The 18,763-nt window shown below is 33.7% G+C and overlaps 1 protein-coding gene and 1 long non-coding RNA gene across 2 annotated transcripts in view; one reads left to right on the top strand and one right to left on the bottom strand.

Annotated features, from left to right (window-relative positions):
• The window catches only part of LOC135682100 (uncharacterized), a 249,231-nt gene that overhangs the window by 122,814 nt on the left and 107,654 nt on the right, over positions 1-18,763 (top strand). The window lies entirely within an intron of this gene.
• On the bottom strand, positions 3,278-8,673 carry LOC148957840 (uncharacterized). The gene is made up of 3 exons (XR_016145137.1): positions 8,250-8,673; positions 5,564-5,611; positions 3,278-3,379 (listed from the first exon to the last, which is right to left on the bottom strand). It is a non-coding gene; the product is annotated as an uncharacterized LOC148957840 (long non-coding RNA).

The following is an 18,763-nucleotide window of genomic DNA, read 5'->3' as shown; positions in this document are numbered from 1 at the left end:
TTTTAGGGAGATTTTGAAGCAAAGCTCCCTACAGCAACGAAGCAATAAAAAATGACAGGCAATAAAATAAAGAAAGCCAAGGATTTTAGGAAAAGTCTAAAGCAAAGTTCCTTACAGCAACGAAGCAATAAAAAATGACAGGTAATGAAATATATAGAGAGAAGAATTTTAGGGAATGTCTAAACCAAAGCTCTCTACAGCATCTTAGCAATAAAAATTGACAGGCAATTAAATGAAGAAAGCGAAGGATTTTAAGAAAATTCTGAAGCATAGCTCTCTACAGCAACTTAGCATTGAAATTTGACAGGCAATGAAATAAAGAGAGCGAAGGATTCTAGGGAAATTCTAAAACATAGCTCTCTACAGCACGTTAGCGATAAAAAAAGGCAGTCAATGAAATAAAGAGAGCGAAGGTTTTCAGGGAAATTATAAAGCATAGCTCCCATCAGCAACGAAACAATAGAAAATGACAGGTAACGAAATAAAGAGAACGAAGGATTGTTGGGAAATTCCAAAGCAAAGATCCTTGCAGCATTATACCAATAAAAAATGACAGTCACTCAAATAAAGAGATTCATGGATTTTTACGAATATCTAAAGCATAGCTCCCTACAGCAGCGAAGCAATAAAAAATGACAGGCAATGAAATAAAGAGAGTAAAGTATTTTAGGGAAGTTCTGAAACATAGCTCCCTACAGCAACGAAGCAATAAAAATGACAGGCAATAAAATAAAGAGAGTGAAGTATTTTAGGGAAATTTCTGAAGCATAGCTCCCTACAGCAACAAAGCAATAAAAAATGACAGGAAATAAATAAAGACAACGAAGGATTTTAGGGAGATTCTGAAGCATAGCTCCCTACAGCAAACTTAGCATGAAAAAATGACAGGCAATAAAATATAGAGAGAGAAGGATTTTAGGGAATGTCTAAAACAAAGCTCCTTACAGCATCTTAGCAATAAAAATTGACAGGCAATAAAATGAAGAAAGCGAAGGATTTTAAGAAAATTCTGAAGCATAGCTCCCTAAAGCAATTTAGCAATAAAAAATGACAAGCAATGAAATAAAGAGAGCAAAGGATTTTAGGGAAATTATAAAGCATAGCTCCCATCAGCAACGAAACAATAAAAATTTACAGGTAACGAAATAAAGAGAACGAAGGATTTTTGGGAAATTCCAAAGCAAAGATCCTTACAGCATTATAGCAATAAAAAATGACAGTCACTCAAATAAAGAGATCCTCGGATTTTAAGGAAATTCTAAAGCATAGCTCCCTACAGCAACGAAGCAATAAAAAATAAATAGCAATGAAAAAAAGAGAGTGAAGTATTTTAGGGAAATTCTGAAACATAGCTCCCTACAGCAACGAAGCAATAAAAAATTACAGGTAACAAAACAAAGAAAACGAAGGATTTTTGGGAAATTCCAAAGCAAAGAACCTTACAGCATTATAGCAATAAAAAATGACAATAACTCAAATAAAGAGATCCATGGATTTTAAGGAAATTCTGAAGCATAGCTCCCTACAGCAAACTTAGCATGAAAAAATGACAGGCAATGAAATATAGAGAGAGAAGGATTTTAGGGAATGTCTAAAACAAAGCTCCTTACAGCATCTTAGCAATAAAAATTGACAGGCAATAAAATGAAGAAAGCGAAGGATTTTAAGAAAATTCTAAAGCATAGCTCCCTACAGCAACTTAGCAATGAAAATTGACAGGCAATGAAATGAAGAGGGTGAAGTGAAGAGCCAAGGAATTTAGGGAAAATCTTCTACATAGCCCCCTACAGCAACTTAACAAAAAAAATGACAGGCAATGAAATAAAGATAATGAAGGATTTTAGGGAATTTCTAAAACTTAGCCTCCCACAGCAACTTAGCAATAAAAACCGACAGACAATTAAATAATGAGAGCGAAGGATTCTAGGAAATTCTAAAACATAGCTCACTACAGCAACTTACCAAAAAAATGACGGGCAAAAAAAAAGAGAGCCAAGGATTTTAGGGAAATTCTAAAGCATAGCACCCTAATGACAGGCAATGAAATAAAGCGAGCAAAGGATTTTAGGGAGATTCTGAAGCATGGCTTCCTACAGCAACAAAGCAATTAAAATGGACAGGCAATGAAATAAAGAGAACGAAGGATTTTAGGAAAATTCTAAAGCATAGCTCCCTACAGAAACGAAGCAATAAAATAAGACAGGCAATAAAATAAAGAGAGCCAAAAATTTTTGGAAAATTCCAAAGCAAAGTTCCTTACAGAAACTTAGCAAAAAAAATTGACAGGCAATGAAATAAAGAAAGCGAAGGATTTTATGCCAATTCCGAAGCACATCTCCCTACAGCAAGTTAGCGATAAAAATTGACAGGTAAATGAATAAAGAGAGGAAAGGATTTTATGGAAATTCTGAAGCGTAGCTCCCTACAGCAACTTAGCAATTAAAATTGACAGACGATGGAATAATGAGAGCGATGGTTTTTAGGGAAATTCCAAAGAAAAGCTCCCTACAGCAATTTAGCAATAAAAATCGACAGAAAGCAAGTTCTAGGGAAATTCTAAAACATAGCTCCCTACAGCAACGAAGCAATAAAAAATGACAGGCAATGAAATAAAGAGAGCCAAGTATTATAGGGAAATTCTAAAACAAAGCTCCCTATAGCATCTTAGCAGTAAAAATTGACAGGCAAGGAAATGAGAACACGAAGGCTTTTATAGTAATTCTAAAGCAAAGCTCCCCACAGCAACGTAGCAATAAATATTGTTAGGCAAAAACAAAGATGAAGGAAGGATTTTAGGGCAACTTTAACGTAAAGCTCTCTACAGCAAATTAGCAAGAAAACATGACACGTTGGTTTTTAGAGAAACTCATAAGCAAAGCTAATGGTAGTAAGTGATAATCAAAAATAATTACGCAAGGAAAAAAATATAGGGCTTTTTAGAGAAATTTCATAACAGAGCCACCAACAGTAAGTTTGAAATAAATTTTTTTGAGGAAGGAAACAAAATTACAGAAGGATTTTAGAGAAATGTTTTTGCAAAGCTTACAACATTAAGAAACTTTTCATCAAAAGCAACGTAAATTAAGTCATGAACAGGATTTAATTCTCAAGGAAAAAATTTTTTTGAATTATAATGGTAGTTCTAAAATAAAAATTTTCTGAAAAAATGTAATGTCTGCAGTTAAGAATAAATGCAGAACGATCCACGCTATTCAAGTTTGTAATTTTGGAATTTAAAGTAAAGGGAACCGACATACCTGCAGAAGTCATACAAGTTTTTATTAAGGTTTTAGTCCAGATCCCATTCATATCCAATTTCTAGTTGTTCAAGGCATCAACTGGCTACATTGATGGAGCTTTGAAGAGGAATTTGTGAGTCCTAGGATTTTAACAAAAAAAACATTGGAAGTAGTTGAAAAGATATTTCAATAAAGTTCACGAAAATGCAAGTTTCTTTAATTTTGTCCTAAAGAACAGAGTCCTGAGCAAAAGCAAGACCTGAAGGACCGAAGAAACCAAACAAACTGTTTATGATTAAAAGAGATCTGGAGAACGTTATCGACAAAGTCTAAAATCAAAAAGTCGTTTCAATCAAAGTATCGAAATCATAGATGGCTTTTTCATTGTTAACATTTTTTCAAAGTTCTAAGAAGCAACAAAATTTTGTTTTCAAAACTGAATTGCCAAAAAATGACATTGATTCAAAAGAGCTAAGAGAGGGGGTTTTCATAACAAAGGGTAGTATCGTTGCTAAGAGGATAAATTCAAAATGCTTGCAAAAGTAGCATTAGTAGAGGTAATGTCATGGTAATTAAAAGTAACACATAATGTTTTGCATTGGACTTTAATCATTGGCATCACATTACAGCCTTAGTTTGGAAGAATTCGGAGGAAATTAAACAAGTCAGGATTTTGTCCTAAATTTTTCCCAAACTTTCAATATTTTAGTCATAGCCTTAAAATCCACAAACATTATGCAGCTGTGTCCTACATCAAGCTACGTATGAAGCAGATCAGAAGTGAGGGAGCCAAAATAAGAAAGTCACACAGACACGCCCTTTATTAAAGGTTACACCCAAAAATGATGTAAAGAATTAGTTGCTACATTATCTGCAGACGGAAGGAAAGTTTTGTAATGCATTCATTCTGTGGGCTAATGCATAAATATTAATAACATTATCTTATGGGAAAAGAAATTTTATTATTGAAATTAAATTAATGGCAATCTCGGCCTAGATATAAAAAAAAAGAATTTTTTTTGCGAGCAATTCAAGACTGTCTACTCTTGATTTGAAAATACAAAACAGTAGAAGAAAGTGGGTAACTTTGTGGTTTTCTTTGGGGATGTCAGGGACTTTTATCCTGCCAAACTGAATGTGAAACTGCCAAAAATTATGACGATTTAATGAACATCAAACGATGAACTTCAAAACGTAGAAGGGACACGATGGACAGTCATCGACTTTTTTCGGTCTAACGTAAGAGTTTACAAAGACTACGTTAAGGATTGAAACATCCCAGGAAATAATGTTACGAGAAGCATTGCTGTCTATTAATTGAAAAAGATCAACGAGAAACATAATTTGAAAGTAAGACTTTAATCAGAATTATTCAAAGATACGTTTAGTCAAAAGTAAAGGGGACAGGAACAAAAACCTTGTTTCAAAACGCAGAAGAGACAATATGGAGAGAGATTGACTTTATCAATAGGGGGTAAGACCATACTTAGATTAGATAAAGAACTGAAACATCCAAGGAATCAATGGCACAACAAGCATTGCTGTCTATCAATTGAGAGAGACCAACGAGAAACATAAACTTTATCTAATAAAAGGTAAGAGTCTAATCAGTATTATTCAAAGATACATTTAGCCAACAGTACAGGAGACAGAAACGAAAACCTTGTTTTTAAACGCAAAACAGACACGATGGAAAGTCGTTGACTTTTTCGGTCTAACAAAAGAGTTCACGAAGATTAGGTTAAGCATTTAAAAATCCCGGGAAATAATGGCATGACAAGCTTTGCTGTCTATTAATTGAGAGAGAATAACGAGAAACATAAACTTTATCAATTTAAATGTTAGATTTTAATCAGTATAATTAAAAAAGAGTTTAGCCAAAAGTACAAAAGACAGGGACAAGAAGCTTGTTTCACAACGCAGAAGAGACACGATGGACAGTCATCGACTTTTCAATATAGGGTAAGATTTTTCTTCGATTAGATTGAAGATTGAAAAATCCAAGGAATTAATGGCATAACAAGCATTGCTGTCTATCAATGGAGAGACATCATCGAGAAACGTAAACGTTATTTACTTCAAAGTAAATGTTTAATCAGAATATTTTAAAGATAAATTTAGCCAAAAGTACAAGAGACAGGAACAAAAACCTTGTTTTAAAACGCAGAAGAGACACGACGGAAAGTCGTTGACTTTTTCAATAAAGGGTAAGACCGTTCTTAAATTTGCTGTAGTATTAATCTTTTAGAATTCAAATTTAGAGTTGAATCAGAATACTTCCAAAATAAATTTAGCCAAAGGTATAAAGGGTAGAGTCAACAAACCTTCTTTCAGAACGTAGGAAGGACACGATGGTGAATCTTCGACTTTATCTATCAAGGGTAACAGTTTACTTAGATTAGATTATGGATGGAAACATCCAAGGAAAATATGGCAGAACAAGCAATGCTTTCTTTCAATGGAAGAATCCAACGAGAAACATAAACTTTTGAAAATTCAAACTTAGAGTCTTATACAAATAGTTCAAAGATAAAGTTAGCCTAAGATACAAAGGGCAGAGACTACAAAGTTTCTTTCAAAAGTAAAAGGGACACGATTATAAATCATCTTTTCTATCTATCTAAGGTAAGAATTTACATAGATTCATGTTACTCGATGTAGAGTAAATATGGATAGAGTTCAGGCTGCAGTGCAGGTGATTCAAAATTGATCTTAATCCCGTGCTTAGGAAAATGTCAATAATTTGTAAACGCAGCAGGCATTCGCTGTTCACCAAAAATCTTCTCATTACCAGAGGGTAAGAGTAGCTAAATATCGTTCTGATTGATTTTACCCTTGTTGATTGATTAGGCGAGGCTATATAGCCCCTTCACTATATCCCCTCTTAGATAAGGAGGAGGGCTTCTTTTTCTTTAGAACATATGATTTCAACTCTTGGAACGATACTGGTTATGACGATCATAGCAAATACTTCTTTATCCGGCATTCCAATTCTCTATTTGGATTGACACAAAAGAAGTGACGTAGATTCACTATGGGACTGGAGTATGCAACCATTCCATTTTCCTTCCGGGTCGGGGTGTTCGTAGGGGGGGGGGGGGGGAGGAGGTGTAGATCATGACCAATGATTCACAGATATTATAATAAGAAAAACAAAATAGTAAGTCAATCAGATCGACCGCGAAAAAATTTTGTTACAGTAGATTGAGGCGAGAAAATCTAAGCACTACATCGCAATTCAATGTAAAAGTATTTAAGGAATTTTAATTCTCCTGAATTACTGGGGTTTTGCATTCAATGTATAGGGTCAAATCAGGAGCGGATCCAGACTATAGCAACTGTAGCTCGAGCTATAGTCAAAATCTCCGTGTTTGATTTTCGGAATTCAAAGTTAAGTGTTAATTTTTCCTCTGCTATCAAGCCTCTCAACATTTGAAAGCAGCGGTATAGGTTATCAAATTATTAACAAACATGCATTGCTGGCGGCTCTTGCTAATGGGCATCTGGGGCCATGCACCCTCAAAAAGATTCAAAGGAAATCTATGATATTCATATTTAATTTTAAAGATAGTCTTACTGTGGTTAATTATATAAGTTTGTATCTCTTCTAGAAAAAGCTCCTTGCTATCCCGTCTCGTCTTTAGCCTCGCTTCTGGCCCGCTAGTGCCTTGAGCGATGATGTCATTTTACGGGCAAAGTTTTTTTTGCCCCTAGCCGACATGCGCACAAGCTAAGTTTTGACCTCGAGCATTGCAAAACGCCGTCTGTGATTGGCTCATTTGGATTCGGGGCAAGAAAAATTTTGCCCGTAAAATGACATCATCGCTAAACAACAACCACATCTATTTATGCTTTTTCTTCTGCGCTCCATGACGATCAACATCAAACCATGAATACAGTGAAAAATTTGCAAAGTAGACCTTTCCATCGATTATCGCAATATTGATGGTCTGCCCTCCCAACTGTGAAAGTCACGAGCCGCCACTGGTCATCACTATGCCTCTCCGGATTTGCTCTGGAAAAGACATCGAAGACAATGAAACTCGTACTATAATTTTTGGCGCGAGCTATAGTGAAGCTATAGTCAGGTTTGAAAATGGCTTTTTAACCAATAGAATATGAGTATCCACGGTATATCTCCGCTCTCTGCCCCCTGTAAAGCAACAGTGGACTATAGCTCGTCTTCACATCCTGGGTCCCCTGTAATGTAGCTTCAAAGGCAAGAACCTACTAGGGAATCGACAGGGACGGCGGAACGACCAAGCGGCAAGAGAGGGGGGCAGGCTCGAGTTAAAGGGCTTTTGATAGATAATTCTCAGCTTCTACAAATTCATACGTGACTGCAATTTTATTATCTGTAGGTATCTTCAACATTGGCTAATTTTCGGCACAAGAAATTCTTTTACATGTTTTGAGAAGTTCAGAATTTCATATGAATCTCTCTGATTATTACAATTGGCCAGTTTCAAGGGAACTTTATTAAAAACAACTCTTGTCCCTTCTGTCAAAGGGCAACAGGGGCGGTTGTACCCCTACACCCCCTTCTCTGGCGTCCCTGTAGATAGAAAAAGGGTGTTCGAAGGAATATTTATGAATACGAAGCAACTATAAGCACACATGGTTTTATCATTTGCCCATATAGTGGGCGTGTCCCACAAGCAAGGAGGGTGTGGTCCCGATCCCAAAAAATTTGAGCTATAATCACCAAAAATCCTGGATCCGTCCCTGGTCAAATGACGTTTCCACATATATTGCAATCAAAGCTTTAACCAAACGAATTCTAAGTTTGCTCTCTGAAAACAGGTTTTCTTTACAGCCGGCAGGTTTTTGATTTACTGCGTATTTATCGAAGTTGCAGAATACTTAAAATAAGAACCCTATCAAAATTATTCAACAAAGCTTATTCGCTTGACGTTGAGAGGAACAGTCTTGAAGATGTCGTATCTACTTTCTGATAAGGTAAGATAAAAGCAACACTTTGAAAGGAAATAAGAGAACATATTCGATTACCTCAATTAAACGCAATCAGCCTGCGTCCTCTACCTCTGCGTCAAGGTATCGAATGTCTTCTACTTGTCGAAGCTTTACGGTGCAATACAAAATCCAGTATCGAACAAAGTTGAGAAGTTTAGAGGTTTAGTTGATTTATAGATCTAGCTGAAGTCACAATAGAGCACCATCAAGTAGGCCATCTTGGATTGTATAAACCTTCAAAAACACTGCCGAATTCATTGCAGAATGCCAGAGCGAACGATATTATCCTCAAGTTTCCATTAGCATCATCAAAACTTTGTTATGCATCATACTTAATATCTGGTTTATAATTCAGAATATTGATTATAAAGCAAATGGATTGCTTATTTATGTTCTACGAAAACCTGGGATACTCAAGGGAGATTCAATTTGAATGAACCACAGGTAGTCCAAAGGGGAAACCAACAAATAAAAATATAAGCGGGAGAAGTGTCTCTTGGGAGTTCACGGGCAATTGCTCCTCCGCGACTCCGATAATAGCAAATTTGTGTTAAGAAAATCAGCAAAACTATTTTTGTCAAAGGGGGGGGGGGGGGGGGGGAAGGGTGCTGTGTCTATTGTCAAAAAAATATCATAAATCCAATGATATTGGAATAAATGGTAGGGTCAGTTTATCAAGCCTTCCATATTGGTATGGTAAAGATGAAAAAATAAGACAATTGGCTACCAATTTTATGGAATAAATTTAAAGTCTTTTTCAAATAGCATCAAAAAACCGTTATAAGTAATGAATTGCACGCTAGAATTGCCTTGATAGGTCATTTTAAAATTCGGAGACGTTTAAGGGTGTTCTTGATTTTGGTATCTTTTGGTCTTAAAATAAGTCCCTTTGCTACCAATTTTATGCAATAAATTTAAAGTCTTTTTCAAATAGCAAAAAAAAACCGTTATGAGTAATGAATTGCACGCTAGAATTGCCTTGATAGGTCATTCTAACATTCGGAGACGTTTAAGGGTGTTCTTGATTTTGGTATCTTTGGGTCTTAAAATAAGACCCTTTGCTACCAATTTTATGCAATAAATTTAAAGTCTTTTTCAAATAGCATCGAAAAACAGTTGTAAGTAATGAATTGCACGCTAGAATTGTCTTGATAGGTCATTTTAACATTCGGAGACGTTTAAGGGTGTTCTTGATTTTGGTATCTTTGGGTCTTAAAATAAGACCCTTTGCTACCAATTTTATGCAATAAATTTAAAGTCTTTTTCAAATAGCATCAAAAAACCGTTATAAGTAATGAATTGCACGCTAGAATTGCCTTGATAGGTCATTTTAAAATTCGGAGACGTTTAAGGGTGTTCTTGATTTTGGTATCTTTTGGTCTTAAAATAAGTCCCTTTGCTACCAATTTTATGCAATAAATTTAAAGTCTTTTTCAAATAGCAAAAAAAAACCGTTATGAGTAATGAATTGCACGCTAGAATTGCCTTGATAGGTCATTCTAACATTCGGAGACGTTTAAGGGTGTTCTTGATTTTGGTATCTTTGGGTCTTAAAATAAGACCCTTTGCTACCAATTTTATGCAATAAATTTAAAGTCTTTTTCAAATAGCATCAAAAAACCGTTATAAGTAATGAATTGCACGCTAGAATTGCCTTGATAGGTCATTTTAACATTCGGAGACGTTTAAGGGTGTTCTTGATTTTGGTATCTTTGTTTCTTGAAATAAGACCCTTTGCTACCAATTGTATGCAATAAATTTAAAGTCTTTTTCAAATAGCATCAAAAAACCGTTATGAGTAATGAATTGCACGCTAGAATTGCCTTGATAGGTCATTTTAACATTCGGAGACGTTTAAGGGTGTTCTTAATTTTGGTATCTTTGGGTCTTAAAATAAGACCCTTTGCTACCAATTTTATGCAATAAATTTAAAGTCTTTTTCAAATAGCATCAAAAAACCGTTATAAGTAATGAATTGCACGCTAGATTTGCCTTGATAGGTCATTTTAACATTCGGAGACGTTTAAGGGTGTTCTTGATTTTGGTATCTTTGGGTCTTAAAATAAGACCCTTTGCTACCAATTTTATGCAATAAATATAAAGTCTTTTTCAAATAGCATCGAAAAACAGTTATAAGTAATGAATTGCACGCTAGAATTGCCTTGATAGGTCATTTTAACATTCGGAGACGTTTAAGGGTGTTCTTGATTTTGGTATCTTTGGGTCTTAAAATAAGACCTTTTGCTACCAATTTTATGCAATAAATTTAAAGTCTTTTTCAAATAGCATCAAAAAACCGTTATGAGTAATGAATTGCATACTAGAATTGCCTTGATAGGTCATTTTAACATTCGGAGACGTTTAAGTGTGTTCTTGATTTTGGTATCTTTGGGTCTTAAAATAAGACCCTTTGCTACCAATTTTATGCAATAAATTTAAAGTCTTTTTCAAATAGCATCAAAAAACCGTTATAAGTAATGAATTGCACGCTAGAATTGCCTTGATAGGTCATTTTAACATTCGAAGACGTTTAAGGGTGTTCTTGATTTTGGTATCTTTTGGTCTTTAAATAAGTCCCTTTGCTACCAATTTTATGCAATAAATTTAAAGTCTTTTTCAAATAGCAAAAAAAAACCGTTATGAGTAATGAATTGCACGCTAGAATTGCCTTGATAGGTCATTCTAACATTCGGAGACGTTTAAGGGTGTTCTTGATTTTGGTATCTTTGGGTCTTAAAATAAGACCCTTTGCTACCAATTTTATGCAATAAATTTAAAGTCTTTTTAAAATAGCATCAAAAAACCGTTATAAGTAATAAATTGCACGCTAGAATTGCCTTGATAGGTCATTTTAACATTCGGAGACGTTTAAGGGTGTTCTTGATTTTGGTATCTTTGGGTCTTAAAATAAGACCCTTTGCTACCAATTTTATGCAATAAATATAAAGTCTTTTTCAAATAGCATCAAAAAACCGTAATAAGTAATAAATTGCACGCTAGAATTGCCTTGATAGGTCATTTTAACATTCGGAGACGTTTAAGGGTGTTCTTGATTTTGGTATCTTTGGGTCTTAAAATAAGACCCTTTGCTACCAATTTTATGCAATAAATATAAAGTCTTTTTCAAATAGCATCGAAAAACAGTTATAAGTAATGAATTGCACGCTAGAATTGCCTCGGTACGTCATTTTAACTTTCGGAGACGTTTAAGGGTGTTCTTGATTTTGGTATCTTTGTTTCTTGAAATAAGACCCTTTGCTACCAATTTTATGAAATAAATTTAAAGTCTTTTTCAAATAGCATCAAAAAACCGTTATAAGTAATGAATTGCACGCTAGAATTGCCTTGATAGGTCATTTTAACATTCGGAGACGTTTAAGGGTGTTCTTGATTTTGGTATATTTGTTTCTTAAAATAAGTCCCTTTGCTACCAAATTTATGCAATAAATTTAAAGTCTTTTTCAAATAGCATCAAAAAACCGTTATGAGTAATGAATTGCACGCTAGAATTGCCTTGATAGGTCATTTTAACATTCGGAGACGTTTAAGGGTGTTCTTGATTTTGGTATCTTTGGGTCATACAATAAGACCCTTTGCTACCAATTTTATGCAATAAATTAAAAGTCTTTTTAAAATAGCATCAAAAAACCGTAATAAGTAATAAATTGCACGCTAGAATTGCCTTGATAGGTCATTTTAACATTCGGAGACGTTTAAGGGTGTTCTTGATTTTGGTATCTTTGGGTCATACAATAAGACCCTTTGCTACCAATTTTATGCAATAAATTAAAAGTCTTTTTAAAATAGCATCAAAAAACCGTAATAAGTAATAAATTGCACGCTAGAATTGCCTTGATAGGTCATTTTAACATTCGGAGACGTTTAAGGGTGTTCTTGATTTTGGTATCTTTGGGTCTTAAAATAAGACCCTTTGCTACCAATTTTATGCAATAAATTTAAAGTCTTTTTCAAATACCATCAAAAAACCGTTATAAGTAATGAATTGCACGCTAGAATTGCCTCGGTACGTCATTTTAACTTTCGGAGACGTTTAAGGGTGTTCTTGATTTTGGTATCTTTGGGTCTTAAAATATGACCCTTTGCTACCAATTTTATGCAATAAATATAAAGTCTTTTTCAAATAGCATCGAAAAACAGTTATAAGTAATGAATTGCACGCTAGAATTGCCTTGATAGGTCATTTTAACATTCGGAGACGTTTAAGGGTGTTCTTGATTTTGGTATCTTTGGGTCTTAAAATAAGACCCTTTGCTACCAATTTTATGCAATAAATTTAAAGTCTTTTTCAAATAGCATCAAAAAACCGTTATAAGTAATGAATTGCACGCTAGAATTGCCTTGATAGGTCATTTTAACATTCGGAGACGTTTAAGGGTGTTCTTGATTTTGGTATCTTTGGGTCTTAAAATAAGACCCTTTGCTACCAATTTTATGCAATAAATTTAAAGTCTTTTTCAAATAGCATCAAAAAACCGTTATAAGTAATGAATTGCACGCTAGAATTGCCTTGATAGGTCATTTTAACATTCGGAGAGGTTTAAGGGTGTTCTTGATTTTGGTATCTTTGTTTCTTGAAATAAGACCCTTTGCTACCAATTGTATGCAATAAATTTAAAGTCTTTTTCAAATAGCATCAAAAAACCGTTATGAGTAATGAATTGCACGCTAGAATTGCCTTGATAGGTCATTTTAACATTCGGAGACGTTTAAGGGTGTTCTTGATTTTGGTATCTTTGGGTCTTAAAATAAGACCCTTTGCTACCAATTTTATGCAATAAATTTAAAGTCTTTTTCAAATAGCATCAAAAAACCGTTATAAGTAATGAATTGCACGATAGATTTGCCTTGATAGGTCATTTTAACATTCGGAGACGTTTAAGGGTGTTCTTGATTTTGGTATCTTTGGGTCTTAAAATAAGACCCTTTGCTACCAATTTTATGCAATAAATATAAAGTCTTTTTCAAATAGCATCGAAAAACAGTTATAAGTAATGAATTGCACGCTAGAATTGCCTTGATAGGTCTTTTTAACATTCGGAGACGTTTAAGGGTGTTCTTGATTTTGGTATCTTTGGGTCTTAAAATAAGACCTTTTGCTACCAATTTTATGCAATAAATTTAAAGTCTTTTTCAAATAGCATCAAAAAACCGTTATGAGTAATGAATTGCATACTAGAATTGCCTTGATAGGTCATTTTAACATTCGGAGACGTTTAAGTGTGTTCTTGATTTTGGTATCTTTGGGTCTTAAAATAAGACCCTTTGCTACCAATTTTATGCAATAAATTTAAAGTCTTTTTCAAATAGCATCAAAAAACCGTTATAAGTAATGAATTGCACGCTAGAATTGCCTTGATAGGTCATTTTAACATTCGGAGACGTTTAAGGGTGTTCTTGATTTTGGTATCTTTTGGTCTTAAAATAAGTCCCTTTGCTACCAATTTTATGCAATAAATTTAAAGTCTTTTTCAAATAGCAAAAAAAAACCGTTATGAGTAATGAATTGCACGCTAGAATTGCCTTGATAGGTCATTCTAACATTCGGAGACGTTTAAGGGTGTTCTTGATTTTGGTATCTTTGGGTCTTAAAATAAGACCCTTTGCTACCAATTTTATGCAATAAATTTAAAGTCTTTTTCAAATAGCATCAAAAAACCGTTATAAGTAATGAATTGCACGCTAGATTTGCCTTGATAGGTCATTTTAACATTCGGAGACGTTTAAGGGTGTTCTTGATTCTGGTATCTTTGGGTCATACAATAAGACCCTTTGCTACCAATTTTATGCAATAAATTTAAAGTCTTTTTAAAATAGCATCAAAAAACCGTAATAAGTAATAAATTGCACGCTAGAATTGCCTTGATAGGTCATTTTAACATTCGGAGACGTTTAAGGGTGTTCTTGATTTTGGTATCTTTGGGTCTTAAAATAAGACCCTTTGCTACCAATTTTATGCAATAAATATAAAGTCTTTTTCAAATAGCATCGAAAAACAGTTATAAGTAATGAATTGCACGCTAGAATTGCCTCGGTACGTCATTTTAACTTTCGGAGACGTTTAAGGGTGTTCTTGATTTTGGTATCTTTGTTTCTTGAAATAAGACCCTTTGCTACCAATTTTATGAAATAAATTTAAAGTCTTTTTCAAATAGCATCAAAAAACCGTTATAAGTAATGAATTGCACGCTAGAATTGCCTTGATAGGTCATTTTAACATTCGGAGACGTTTAAGGGTGTTCTTGATTTTGGTATATTTGTTTCTTAAAATAAGGCCCTTTGCTACCAAATTTATGCAATAAATTTAAAGTCTTTTTCAAATAGCATCAAAAAACCGTTATGAGTAATGAATTGCACGCTAGAATTGCCTTGATAGGTCATTTTAACATTCGGAGACGTTTAAGGGTGTTCTTGATTTTGGTATCTTTGGGTCATACAATAAGACCCTTTGCTACCAATTTTATGCAATAAATTAAAAGTCTTTTTAAAATAGCATCAAAAAACTGTAATAAGTAATAAATTGCACGCTAGAATTGCCTTGATAGGTCATTTTAACATTCGGAGACGTTTAAGGGTGTTCTTGATTTTGGTATCTTTGGGTCATACAATAAGACCCTTTGCTACCAATTTTATGCAATAAATTAAAAGTCTTTTTAAAATAGCATCAAAAAACCGTAATAAGTAATAAATTGCACGCTAGAATTGCCTTGATAGGTCATTTTAACATTCGGAGACGTTTAAGGGTGTTCTTGATTTTGGTATCTTTGGGTCTTAAAATAAGACCCTTTGCTACCAATTTTATGCAATAAATTTAAAGTCTTTTTCAAATAGCATCAAAAAACCGTTATAAGTAATGAATTGCACGCTAGAATTGCCTCGGTACGTCATTTTAACTTTCGGAGACGTTTAAGGGTGTTCTTGATTTTGGTATCTTTGGGTCTTAAAATAAGACCCTTTGCTACCAATTTTATGCAATAAATATAAAGTCTTTTTCAAATAGCATCGAAAAACAGTTATAAGTAATGAATTGCACGCTAGAATTGCCTTGATAGGTCATTTTAACATTCGGAGACGTTTAAGGGTGTTCTTGATTTTGGTATCTTTGGGTCTTAAAATAAGACCCTTTGCTACCAATTTTATGCAATAAATTTAAAGTCTTTTTCAAATAGCATCAAAAAACCGTGATAAGTAATGAATTGCACGCTAGAATTGCCTTGATAGGTCATTTTAACATTCGGAGACGTTTAAGGGTGTTCTTGATTTTGGTATCTTTGGGTCTTAAAATAAGACCCTTTGCTACCAATTTTATGCAATAAATTTAAAGTCTTTTTCAAATAGCATCGAAAAACAGTTATAAGTAATGAATTGCACGCTAGAATTGCCTTGATAGGTCATTTTAACATTCGGAGACGTTTAAGGGTGTTCTTGATTTTGGTATCTTTGGGTCTTAAAATAAGACCCTTTGCTACCAATTTTATGCAATAAATTTAAAGTCTTTTTCAAATAGCATCAAAAAACCGTTATAAGTAATGAATTGCACGCTATAATTGCCTTGATAGGTCATTTTAACATTCGGAGACGTTTAAGGGTGTTCTTGATTTTGGTATATTTGTTTCTAAAAATAAGGCCCTTTGCTACCAAATTTATGCAATAAATTTAAAGTCTTTTTCAAATAGCATCAAAAAACCGTTATGAGTAATGAATTGCACGCTAGAATTGCCTTGATAGGTCATTTTAACATTCGGAGACGTTTAAGGGTGTTCTTGATTTTGGTATCTTTGTTTCTTGAAATAAGACCATTTGCTACCAATTTTATGCAATAAATTTAAAGTCTTTTTCAAATAGCATCAAAAAACCGTTATGAGTAATGAATTGCACGCTAGAATTGCCTTGATAGGTCATTTTAACATTCGGAGACGTTTAAGGGTGTTCTTGATTTTTGTATCTTTGGGTCTTAAAATAAGACCCTTTCCTACCAATTTTATGCAATAAATTTAAAGTCTTTTTCAAATAGCATCAAAAAACCGTAATAAGTAATGAATTGCCCGCTAGAATTGCCTTGATAGGTCATTTTAACATTGGGAGACGTTTAAGGGTGTTCTTGATTTTGGTATCTTTGGGTCTTAAAATAAGACCCTTTGCTACCAATTTTATGCAATAAATTTAAAGTCTTTTTCTAATAGCATCAAAAAACCGTAATAAGTAATGAATTGCACGCTAGAATTGCCTTGATAGGTCATTTTAACATTCGGAGACCTTTAAGGGTGTTCTTGATTTTGGTATCTTTGGGTCTTAAAATAAGACCCTTTGCTACCAATTTTATGCAATAAATTTAAAGTCTTTTTCAAATAGCATCAAAAAACCGTTATAAGTAATGAATTGCACGCTAGAATTGCCTTGATAGGTCATTTTAACATTCGGGGACGTTTAAGGGTGTTCTTGATTTTGGTATCTTTGGGTCATACAATAAGACCCTTTGCTACCAATTTTATGCAATAAATTTAAAGTCTTTTTCAAATAGCATCAAAAAACCGTAATAAGTAATGAATTGGGCGCTAGAATTGCCTTGATAGGTCATTTTAACATTCGGAGACGTTTAAGGGTGTTCTTGATTTTGGTATCTTTGGGTCTTAAAATAAGACCCTTTGCTACCAATTTCATGCAATAAATTTAAAGTCTTTTTCAAATAGCATCAAAAAACCGTTATAAGTAATGAATTGCACGCTACAATTGCCTTGATAGGTCATTTTAACATTCGGAGACGTTTATGGGTGTTCTTGATTTTGGTATCTTTTGGTCTTAAAATAAGACCCTTTGCTACCAATTTTATGCAATGAATTTAAAGTCTTTTTCAAATAGCATCAAAAAACCGTTATAAGTAATGAATTGCAAGCTACAATTGCCTTGATAGGTCATTTTAACATTCGGAGACGTTGATGGGTGTTCTTGATTTTTGTATCTTTGGGTCTTAAAATAAGACCCTTTGCTACCAATTTTATGCAATGAATTTAAAGTCTTTTTCAAATAGCATCAAAAAACCGTTATAAGTAATGAATTGCACGCTAGAATTGCCTTGATAGGTCATTTTAACATTCGGAGACGTTTAAGGGTGTTCTTGATTTTGGTATCTTTGGGTCGTAAAATAAGACCCTTTGCTACCAATTTTATGCAATAAATTTAAAGTCTTTTTTAAATAGCATCCAAAAACCGTTATAAGTAATGAATTGCACGCTAGAATTGCCTTGATAGGTCATTTTAACATTCGGAGTATTTAAGGGTGTTCTTGATTTTGGTATCTTTGGGTCTTAAAATAAGACCCTTTGCTACCAATTTCATGCAATAAATTTAAAGTCTTTTTCAAATAGCATCAAAAAACCGTTATAAGTAATGAATTGCACGCTACAATTGCCTTGATAGGTCATTTTAACATTCGGAGACGTTTAAGGGTGTTCTTGATTTTGGTATCTTTGGGTCTTAAAATAAGACCCTTTGCTACCAATTTTATGCAATAAATTTAAAGTCTTTTTCAAATAGCATCGAAAAACAGTTGTAAGTAATGAATTGCACGCTAGAATTGCCTTGATAGGTCATTTTAACATTCGGAGTATTTAAGGGTGTTCTTGATTTTGGTATCTTTGGAACTTAAAATTAGACCCTTTGCTACCAATTTTATGCAATAAATTTAAAGTCTTTTTCTAATAGCATCAAAAAACCGTAATAAGTAATGAATTGCACGCTAGAATTGCCTTGATAGGTCATTTTAACATTCGGAGACCTTTAAGGGTGTTCTTGATTTTGGTATCTTTGGGTCTTAAAATAAGACCCTTTGCTACCAATTTTATGCATTAAATTTAAAGTCTTTTTCAAATAGCATCAAAAACCGTTATAAGTAATGAATTGCACGCTAGAATTGCCTTGATAGGTCATTTTAACATTCGGAGTATTTAAGGGTGTTCTTGATTTTGGTATCTTTGGGTCTTAAAATAAGACCCTTTGCTACCAATTTTATGCAATAAATTTAAAGTCTTTTTCAAATAGCATCAAAAAACCGTTATGAGTAATGATTTGCACGCTAGAATTGCCTTGATATGTCATTTTAACATTCGGAGACGTTTAAGGGTGTTCTTGATTTTGGTATCTTTGGGTCTTAAAATAAGACCCTTTGCTACCAATTTTATGCAATAAATTTAAAGTCTTTTTCAAAAAGCATCAAAAAACCGTTATAAGTAATGAATTGCACGCTAGAATTGCCTTGATAGGTCATTTTAACATTCGGAGACGTTTAAGGGTGTTCTTGATTTTGGTATCTTTGGGTCTTAAAATTAGACCCTTTGCTACCAATTTTATGCAATAAATTTAAAGTCTTTTTCAAATAGCATCAAAAAACCGTTATAAGTAATGAATTGCACGCTACAATTGCCTTGATAGGTCATTTTAACATTCGGAGACGTTTAAGGGTGTTCTTGATTTTGGTATCTTTGGGTCTTAAAATAAGACCCTTTGCTACCAATTTTATGCAATAAATTTAAAGT

The sequence above is a fragment of the Rhopilema esculentum genome, chromosome 20 (assembly GCF_057945365.1).
Source record: "Rhopilema esculentum isolate cy_ngs chromosome 20, ASM5794536v1, whole genome shotgun sequence".
Lineage (NCBI taxonomy): Eukaryota > Metazoa > Cnidaria > Scyphozoa > Rhizostomeae > Rhizostomatidae > Rhopilema > Rhopilema esculentum.
This window is presented reverse-complemented; position numbering and strand designations above follow the sequence as displayed.